Genomic DNA, 8,030 nt, shown 5'->3' on the forward strand with positions numbered 1-8,030 from the left:
TGTCTTTTAGTAATAGCTATTTCTTTGTATCTATTTATTGACGTGACCGATTCATACGCTCGTCTTCCTTCGAGTTTCATGTATGACTTATGGATGAAAATAAAATGAAAGGAAATCATTTCTATAATTATTGTTCTAATACCAATATTAATTTTTCTTATACTGAGCAAAAATCCTCATGAACTGTATCACGTCATCGTTATAATTTATTCTGCTTAGCTCACACCGCACCTAAACTATTCTTATAACTCATTAGACTACAAATTAAATAAAAAGTTATGCACTTATTTTATAAAATATGTATTTATTTCAAATATGCATAAGAGATTAAAAAGAAAATAACTTACTAATAAAAAATAACAATATTAATTATATATTAAATTGTCAAGAAAATATTCCGTTTTAAATGTATATATATCCCTTATCTTGTTACAATTAAACTCTATATCTTAAAAGCAATAACAATACGTATAATTAATTGTATACTATAAGAAAACCCCCATTATAACTTTATAATTGTTTTTACATATTTTTAACCCCCACCCCATTTGTTTTCTTGTATTCGATATAATATAAAGTAATAATAATCTATATAAAAAATAAAAATTAAGCAGTATAAAAAATAAGCAGTTACATACTAAGAAACAAAAAAGCAATTTCAAGTTTGCGCTCTAGCATATATCTGCACGATTGCATCCTTATAGTTCTAGCAAGAGGCTCTAACAGTTACGCACTGAACTTAATATTAACCTTTGTATCATAGAAGCAGATATTCAATGGATAACTTAATTTTACCTAACACTATGCAGTGTTTATTTATATAAATCTTTTCTTGCTGTTCTTATATGTAATGATCTTATCCTTCTTCTTCCTCTTCAGCTTCTCCTTCCTCTTCTAACGTCATCTCCTGCTTCTGCATAATTTCTGATACAAGATCATTTAAGTCTTGGTCCGCCTCTGTGAACTCCATCTCATCCATTCTTTCTCCCGTATACCAATGTAGAAACGCCTTCCTCTTAAACATTGCCCTAAACTGCTCCTCCACTCGTTTGAAACAGTCGACAATACATGTGTTGTTTGCTATCAAAGTTCCTGCTATCTTCAAACCTCGTGGTGGGATATCACAAATAGCTACTTTCATATTATTCGGTATCCATTCAACGAAATAACTGCTGTTCTTTGTTTTGATATTTAGCATCTGTTCGTCCACTTCTTTAGTGGACATTCGACCTCGAAAATATACACCAGCTGTAATATACTTCCCATGACGAGGATCACAAGCAGCCATCATATTCTTGGCGTCAAACAGTTGTTGCACTACTTCCGGAACTGTTATAGCACGATATTGTTGACTTCCTCGAGACGTAAGAGGGGCGAATCCTGGAATAAAGAAATGCAAACGTGGTTCTGGAACCATATTTACCGCCAATTTTCGAAGATCAGAATTCAGCTGACCTGGAAACCTTAGACAAGTTGTGACACCTGACATTGTAGCAGAAATCAAATGGTTTAGATCTCCATAAGTAGGGGTTGTGAGTTTCAGTGTTCTAAAACATATATCGTACAATGCTTCGTTGTCAATACAAAATGAATAATCTACGCCTGTGACCAGTAAGTGGATTGAAAGTGTGGCATTATATGGTTCGACCACAGTATCTGATACTTTCGGAGAAGGAACAATACAGAAATTGCATTTTATTCTGTCTGGATATTCCTCACCAAGTTTATTAAGAATTTGTGTTCCCAAACCAGCACCTGTTCCACCACCAAGGGAATGAACCAATTGGAATCCTTGAAGACAATCGCACGACTCAGCTTCTTTCCTCGTAACATCAAGAACAGAATCAATTATTTCTAGACCCTCTGTATAATGTCCTCTAGCCCAGTTGTTACCAGCTCCACTTTGCCCAAATACGAAGTTATCAGGTCGAAAAACTTGTCCAAATGGTCCACTTCGAATTGAATCCATAGTTCCTGGTTCTAAATCAATTAAGACAGCCCTAGGGACATATTTTCCACCCGTTGCTTCAGTAAAGTACACATTGATTCTTTCTAGTTGTAAATCAGAATCACCATGATATGTGCCTGTTGGATCAATTCCATGTTCATCACATATAACTTCCCAAAACTTTCCGCCAACGTTATTTCCACATTGGCCAGCTTGAAGATGACATATTTCCCTCATTTTTGTAGATGTATTAGATGTGCGTTCGATTTTTTCTTTTTTTAAGGATAAGAACTTGCAGGTATGATACACTTTTTTGCAATCGTGAAGTTCTGCTGTTGAATGAAGAATCCTAGCAACGCATCAACAAACGAGCAACTTACATTTACGTTGATAGGGAAAATAAACACTATCTTCCTTTGCTTAGTAATCGAAATAGGGTTATATATTGTAATGCAGACATTTGGAGAAGTCACCTATGTCCTTGTGGTCTTACAAGTGTGTGTGTGAAGACGAATTAAAAAAAAAAAGTGTCAGACTGAAGTTTCGTGATTTAGAGTCAAAGTGAATAAATCAGAACTTGCTAACTTAGGTGTCGCGATACTCCATAATGCACAAGACTTGTACTATAAATTCAAAATAAAGTGAATGAATATTTTGAGGCAAAATAATATTAAATTTCTTTCTTTTCGTTTAGCGTATTAACAGAGTGATCGAGATGTTGATTTCTATAATTTTGTATTAGTAAAATTCAATAACGACACTAGAGGGCCTACTTCTCAAAGAAACAAATCTTGAAGTATGATTTTTACAAGTCGTAGAACACCATGTAGTAGAAATTCTAGAAATTGTATTATTGTAGAATATTTAATTTTGAAAAATTTTACACTACGCATATATGTCTTTGTTCATAATGCTGTTTATCGGGTTACATTTTAACTCTCCGAGTCTTGATACTGCAGTGAGCCTCTACGTTGCATAACTGTCAATGGTTTTCCTTCAGTTTGTGTCTTTGTTCCTTCAGTTTGTATGAGTAATCGTTATATTGTTCTATGCACTACTGGACAACAATAAAACCTATTTTCAACCCTGGTTTACTGGATGGCGTCACCGTAATAGTCTTTAAGAAATAAGTTGCATGCAAATTAAGAATATACGGATCATTTCATAAAATTCTTTGAATGCTATAAATGAATTCTTGAGATGTTACTTTCTTGGCACATGTCCCAAAAACTACATGCAAATGTGATTTTTTAATGTGTCAGCAAACTTAAATGCAACAAAAATGATTATTCTTGCAAAAAACAAATCAACTTGTGCTACGGATTCACTTTAATGGCTTTAAATGGTTACCTAAAACATTTTGCACTGTAGATTTTTCTTGATGATTTACATATAATGAGTATAGGTTAACTCTGTGTGTGCAGGCTGATATGCCATGAAAACAATAATTCAAGCAAAAGAAAAATGCTCCAATGTATGCTATGGTACACTAGAGTAAAGTACCGTAGGTTAGTTTAATAGAATAGGCTAAGTTAGATACATAGGGTACGTTAGGTTAATGGAGTATGCTAGACTCGTAAAATTGATTAGGTTACGTTAGGTTAGTGCTTTTATGTTGCTTTTACAAGTCTATTGTCAATGATATGAGTTTTCATAACACTTGTAATGCCTTCACACTAGTAGCGCTAGACTTGTAAACATAAATTACAGCTTTTGTATACTGTGCAGAAATTCCCCGCGGATGGAAGATAATATGAAATACAGTCCTCTTTCATATGCAATCCTATTGTATGTGTAATGGTTTCAGATCAGAGTATAAGGGAAGATAAGGACGATTCACCTGACAATATTTTAACACTTATTCACTAAAAACTTAATGGAATAAATAAAGTGAGATATTTTCAGAAATTAATTACAATGTTTCATATAATTAACATGCATTTTACATGTAATTGATGTATGAATTTGTGGTTAACGTATCCCTGATCTTACAGAGTTTATTAATTATGGATGTTCAAATATGACGAACCTCTCCATGTCAAACATTGCAGTGCAAAGAGTTTTTTTTAACACACCTGTACCTCCGCTCCGATTAAGATCTCACACCCGTTTTAGACTAGTAACCGCGCTTGCATATACAAAATAAAGCTGTACTACAATGTGAAGAAAAACTCCACCGCCTGAAGTTAATCTAATACAGTCCTCGTTCGTACGCACTTACTCATTTTAACCGTAGAATCACCGGGAAATTGCTCCTATATCCTTACTCTGTACCATATATTGTTATTTACTAAACACTGTACTGTGACAAGTTAACTGATGTCTGTTCAGACAAACTCGAGAAATATGTATAATAGGACCACAAAGTGTTAAGTTATAGGGCTACTTGTTATATAAAAGAAGATGTCTTGATTGAATTGAAATTTGGACAGGATTTAGAATTTGTGATAGTAAGGTCCAACTAATTAAGTTTTTATATATATATATATATATATATATAAATTCGACAGGGAAGGAGGGAAAGAAGGATGGCAATTATTATCTTAAAATGGCTATATCTCGGAATTTCTAAAAGAGAGACAAGAGACAAGAAATTTGATATGTGGACTTCTCATTTAAAATAGTTAGAAACGGCTTTCGGCATTTATTGATATTTGACCAAAAAGAGAAAAAAATACGGTTATTATAATTGTATGTTGATATCTTGGAATTTCTTAAGATTACAGACATGAAATTCAATATTTAGACATCTAATTGAAACTAATTAGAATCGTGTTTCACCATTTTTAAACTATATTTTCCGTAGAATGGAAGAAAAAAGACGGGAAGAAAAAGGTTGGAGTTTCAGTTGTTATAATTGCATGATCATACCTCGAAAGGCATTAAGGCTAGAGACATGAAATTTGGTATTCAGCGGTTTTTGATATTTCTCGTATAAGGGCAGGAAACGGAGGGGAGAAAAAAATAATCAGGGTTGAAATTGCTAAAGTAAGATGGCCATATCTCGAAATCGTTTGAGGTCAAAGGTATGAAAATTGGTATTTAGGTTTTCAATTTAAAATAATTAAAGTCGTGTTTCAGCAATTTTTCATATGTTCTTAGAATGAAAGAAAAAGGCGGGAAGAAAACAGGGTGGGGTCAGAAGGCCTAGTCCCCAACTAGCTTAAGGTTGCTATATAATAATACAAAACTAGTAAATAATACTACAAGTAAATTTCGTTTCACAGTTATAAAATTACGGTGAGTTAAATTTTTATAATGATTGTTGCTTTCCTTTGCTTCTATGGCATTACAAATACAGTTTTTGGTGGTTTTAATTACAACAAGTCGGAGTTACATTATTTTAAGCACTGTTGCTCAGTTAAATAAATTGCTAAATAGTATTCTAAATACAGTGCAAATAACGTAGCTAAACTGTAAAATATTTCAAAATTACTTGTAATTTGTTTTATGGTGCAAGAATGTTTTCAAAAGATGACGTTTTTCATAGTCTTTGAGCTACTAATAATGTTAATGTAAAAGTTTTCGTTCCAGCAATACATGTAAATGCAAGTTGTAAATGAAATTAAATGTAACTGAAAACTTTTCTGTAACACTAGTTGTTCTCCTTTAATCTTAGGTCTGGTGTACACTTTAGATTAAAACCATGCTTAATTAAAAATTCTAATTACACCCTAATTACATTTCACTTGCTTTAGTTTGACCAACGATTATCTCAAACTTGATCCATACCATATAGCTATATGCAATTATTTAAGGACTTAGAGTTAGTAATACACATTCTGTTGATTTTTGGTTTTGTTTGTTTTAGTTTAACGTTTCACGATTATGCTAGGGCGGCTAAAGGAGACGTAGAGCTACTGATTATAGTAAAATCAGAATCACTTCGGTCGTTCAACTGCACCTCCACCGGGAATCGAACTCGAGACCATGCGAACCGAAGTCAAATGTGCTAATCGCTAGACGAAATGAGAGTTCCCATATTCTGTTGACTGAAATCATGGAGTCAGTGTTGCCAGATCCGAAGATTATAAAGTAATGTGTCTGTGCTCCAAAAATAGCAGATTTAAACTATTTGTAGCTCAAAATGAATTATTTGGCAACTAATGACTGGTACTATAGTCCGCGTTGCCCGAACTGGCGTGTGGCATCAGAAAATAAGCTCGCAGTGTGCTGTTATTAAGCCTCCAGCGAGGAATCTAATCATTCATAATTGATTTTATTCATATTTGTGGACAATTTTGAATGATTAGATTCCTCCCTGAAGGTTTAGGAACAGTGCATTGCGAGCTTATTGGCTGATGCCACACGCCAGTTCGGGTGACGCGGACTATAATGAAATAATTTTAACATAGGCTGGAAAATGTGTTGGACATATTGCAGGAAGAAATTATGATCGATGGACGAAAGCAATTCTAGACTGGATACTACGAGACAAAAACAGCCTAGAAACCGCCTACATGCAAGGTGTGACGAGATCAAGAACCACTGAGTAGTAACCTGGAAAAGAATTACCCAATATAAATAGCTGTGGGGAAGACTTGGAAAAGCCTTCATCCAGTAGCGGATTGATAATGGTTGATTATGACGATGGTGATGATTTTATTATATCTGGATCAGAGAGATAAACTAAACCAAGTCATAATTTCGTAATTTTACAGGAGAAGCGAAAACCGTTTCCTTAAGTAAGACCTATAATACTGTTTTCCAAACTATACTAAATAGTTACAAAGTAGTGGGATGCTTTTAGATTCACATTATTACACCACTAGAAAGAAGTATTCTTAACTCAATTTCGACAAAAAGTAACTTAGCATATGTATAAAACTTTCACTACGAAATTAGGTCCAAAATTTAACGAAAGTCATAATTATATAATAAGCATATGTATAAAACTTTCACTACGAAATTAGGTCCAAAATTTAACGAAAGTCATAATTATATAATACTGTATGTCCATGTTTCCCAAGTAATTTTCAATCGATATAAAGTTTCAAAGTAATGAACACACGATTAGTTTTCTCGAATAAAGATCGATTCAGCGCTGAGAGCTCAGGAATAAGCTTAATCTATGTTACAGCACTGGATATAAGCTTATGTAATGCATTACGACCGTATGAACTTGTATAAGAAACAAAATGTACTTAAAATGAGACCAAACTCGCTCAACATCGGACTTTGAATCTAAGCTTGTTTGGTGATCCAACCCGACCTACACATAAGAAAGATGAGTACCGTAGCTCCCACCACAAGGTTCAGGAAGTTCGTGTTATGAAGTGTCAATTAAACACAGAGATGTGAAACGACAATAAAGCTTTTGATCAATTAGAAACAAAATATATTGCAGTAATAATTTACCCTATTTGTTAAGATAATGAACGTTACATTGTTTTTAAAATGACAGTCAAAACAGAATGTATTGGATAATAAATGAGAAATTGTAAAATTTCAATTTCAGTACGATTAAATACATTCGTGCTGCTATGTGTTGTGCTATCCGTTAGAATGTATTGAACAATTCTGATTCAAAGGAAGGAACTACTGGATAGTACTGGATTTAATTCAATAGAGTTTAATTGTATAGACAGTAGTGAGGCTATATGAGACAAAGTCTAATGCTGAAAGTGAAATATTGGTAACTATTAGGGTTTTATACCAGGCATGATATACCGACTGATGATTAAACCTGAAACACACACATGGAAAGCATTAGCGCTAGCAAATTAGCAATGAATAGGTACATCATACCATAATTCTAAGCCAAGAATGAAGGCAAAAAATAAGAAGCGAAAACGACAGACTGTACGATAATAATACTTTCACAATTTATTTCGAGACGATACCGAGACGAAACTGAGACTTGGCCCTCGATACCGAGATCGAGACAAGCATCTGTTGACCGAGACGGCGATTTTTGACTCGAGACCGCTATTTATCTACCGAGACAAGATCGAAACTGTGCAAAGTCTCGTTTCGTCTCGTCTCGATACCATCCTACTACTACTGCCTATACTATGCATGCGTATAGTAATACTGCGCGCCTAATGTAACGTAATCTAACATAACTTAATGTAATCCAACT

At 33.9% G+C, this 8,030-nt stretch overlaps 1 pseudogene; it reads right to left on the reverse strand.

Moving 5' to 3' along the window:
- Positions 1-297: 297 nt before the first annotated feature.
- LOC145660514 (tubulin beta chain pseudogene) lies at positions 298-2,520 on the reverse strand (annotated as a pseudogene).
- Between the last annotated feature and the right edge of the window lie 5,510 nt (positions 2,521-8,030).

The sequence above is a fragment of the Thermobia domestica genome, chromosome 9 (genome assembly GCF_964235325.1).
Source record: "Thermobia domestica chromosome 9, izTheDome1.hap1.1, whole genome shotgun sequence".
NCBI classification, from domain to species: Eukaryota; Metazoa; Arthropoda; class Insecta; order Zygentoma; family Lepismatidae; genus Thermobia; species Thermobia domestica.